At 40.9% G+C, this 3,070-nt stretch overlaps 1 pseudogene; it reads right to left on the reverse strand.

Moving 5' to 3' along the window:
• Positions 1 to 2,280: 2,280 nt before the first annotated feature.
• On the reverse strand, positions 2,281 to 2,867 carry LOC103109824 (small ribosomal subunit protein eS10-like; annotated as a pseudogene).
• Between the last annotated feature and the right edge of the window lie 203 nt (positions 2,868 to 3,070).

Here is a 3,070-nt window from a genome sequence, read left to right on the forward strand (position 1 = left end):
AAGGAAAACCAGTAATGTATACTGGTTTGGTATGTTCCAAATACAGAGAAGGGGAGGTGGGATGTACTATACACAATCTCTTTCAAAAAAGGTTCTGAGCCAGGGGCTGGGCAGTAGTGCACTGGTTTAAGCACACGATCCCGGGGCTCCTCCCAACCTGCAGGGGGTCGCTTCACAGGTGGTGAAGCAGGTCTGCAGGTGTCTATCTTTCTCTTCCCCTTCTATCTCAATTTCTCTCTATTCTATCGTAAAAAAAAAAAAAAAAGAAAAGAAAGAAAAAAAGAAAAAGAAAAATGTGGCCTCCAGGAGCAGTGGATTCCTAAAGAAGGCACCAAGTCCCAGCAATAACCCTGGAGGCAAAGAAAAAAAAAAGATTCTGAGCCTTCTCTAATCATTTCTGTTTCAAGGAAGGTTTTTTTCTTTTCTTTTCTTTTTTTTTTTTTTACCAGAGCACTGATCAGCTCTGGCTTATGGTGGTACAGGGGATTGAACCTAGGACTTTGGAGCCTCAGGCATGAGAGTCTCTTTACATAACCATTATGCTATCTACCCCTGCCCGGGAGGTGTTTTTAAATAGTCATTCTGAAATTTTTACTTTGGTATGAAAGTTTAATTCTCTGGGGATATTTTATGTAAAAGAAAATGACTTGATGACATAGCCTGTCCTCCAAAGTCACCAACCAGGTCAGTCTACAGATTTCTCATTCCTTGCAACTCCTGTTATTTATATTATTTCCCATGAACTTTCCTGAACTGTGATGGTTATCTATCAAATCCTACCCCCCCACACACACCCCAATAAAATAATCAGGTTAGTGCTAGTATTCACTATTGATTCTCTTGTATCTTTTTTCAAATGACTTTGGGGACGTTAGGGTCTAAATGCTAGAATCTAATCAGCCTAACTACAAAGGAAGACTGGAAAGTTACTATGGGAAATTTACTGAGATTACAGGGCCAGGTGCATAGGAAAGTTCTTAAAGTTCTTGTACAACCATGGGAACAATTTCTCCAGTCTCAGGACAGCAGTATCCCTCCCCTCTCTCTAAAAGAATAAAATGACAGTAGTAACAAACACACCTTGACCAATAGTTCTCTATTGTTGACTATGCTGAAACCATGAGAATCCTACCTGACCAGAGTTGGCCACATTAAAGTAACAATAATCCTCCCTGGCAGCAAGATTGACTACTTAGGGTCATGATGACACCTAAGGACTATGGACAACATGGGCTAACACACCATTGAACTAATGTAAGAATTCCAGCTCAGCTATATCATCCAATCAAAATATGGGGGATGGGGAGGAAAAATACAGTTGGAAGGAAAGTCCCATAAAACTCCTTGTCCAAAATTGGCATGAATGTCTTTACTTATCCCAGACATAAGACATCTGGCTTTTTTTTTTTTTTTACAGAGCATTCCTTGAGATGAAATAATTTAAAAAATTCTTAAGATTTAATATCATATAGCATCATGACTTCTAGATAGCTTAAATATCCCACTAATTGTTAAATTATTACCCCAAGAGATGATTTTTTTTTTTAACCAGAGCACTGATCAGCTCTGGTTTATGGTGGTGCAGGGGATTGAACCTGGGACTTTGAAGCCTCAGGCTTGACAGTCTGTTTGCATAACCATTATGCTTATCTACCCCTGAACACAGATGATTTTATTGTTATTCCCAATTCAGAGGTGTACTTGTCTTTTGTAATTGAGATTACTCTTATCATTAGATTAATGAACATATGGTGGAGGTTTAGAAAGGGATATATACTGCAAATATTTTTTATTCAGGGAGAGACACCATAGTACTGGAGTTTCCTCTGTTGGCATAGCATTTCCATGTGGTTCCAGGACCTGAACCTGGCCTGTGTAGCACATGGCAAAGTATGCACCTACTCAGTGAGCTATCTCTGGCCCTTAGATTATATTTGAAAAAAAATTAATTACCCCCAAAATATATCAGAAATAAAATGTGATGGCCAAGGAAATAATTCAATTGGCAGAGACTGTTGCAAAAAATATGTCATTTTGGGGAACACCACAAAGGCAGACAGATCTATAGTCCAACCAAAAGAATAAGGCAATGACAAGATTCTTCTGGCAAAGCATAGTATGGTGAACACAAACTGACATCAGTAAGTTCTTAAAAATAAATAGATTGTTATCTGACAATACATCTCTCAAGTGTGTGGAAATAGTCATCTAAACCAAAAGATTTAGATTTATCTTCTGCCCTTCCTCCTTTGATTGGCTATCCCCATTTATTTATTATTATTTTTTTTTCCTGGTTACAAGTTTATTCAACACACATAAAAAACCCTCCAACTTTATTGAGGTGGTTGACCACGTCCACGACCAAATCCGCCTCTAAACTGGAATTCGGTTGCTGACCCAGCACCAGCCTCAGCTTTCTTGTCGGCACCAGGGGGCACAGCACTTCTTCTGTAAGTATCTCTGTCAGCCTCCCCTTGTGTGAATCTTGCAGGTCGCTCACCTTCCAGACCTTTGGGCCTCGGCCTGCCAGTCTCAGGCCGGCTGCGACGCAGGGTGGCGGGCACAATCTCGGGGCAGGTGGAGGTAATCTCGGAGGTACTGGATACCCTCGTTGGTAAGATACCAGTAAAAATGCCTCCAGGCAAACTGTTCCTTCACGTAGCCTTGTGACTTGAGAGACTGCATGGCCTTCATGACGTGAAGGTTGGGGACGTTCTTGTCTGCGAGCTCGGGGTGTTTGGGCATGTGGACGTCCTTCTTAGCCACCATCACTCCCTCCTTAAAAAGGAGTTCGTAAATGGCAATCCGGTTCTTCTTGGGCATCAACATCCTGGCAGCCGCCGAGTCCGGAACCGAGGCTGGAAAGGGGGCTATCCCCATTTAAATAAAGAATCTATATTTCATTTAAAAACTCACTGTCCAGAGGTAATACTGCAGCTCTCTTTTGCCACCTTTCTACTCTGAAAGTGCACTATTAGTATTAAATCTCCTGAAAGCTTAGACCAGGGAGAACAGAAACAACTGGTGGCATTACTTTATAAGATACAACTATATGTAAATAGCATAAATT

The sequence above is a fragment of the Erinaceus europaeus genome, chromosome 3 (genome assembly GCF_950295315.1).
Source record: "Erinaceus europaeus chromosome 3, mEriEur2.1, whole genome shotgun sequence".
NCBI classification, from domain to species: Eukaryota; Metazoa; Chordata; class Mammalia; order Eulipotyphla; family Erinaceidae; genus Erinaceus; species Erinaceus europaeus.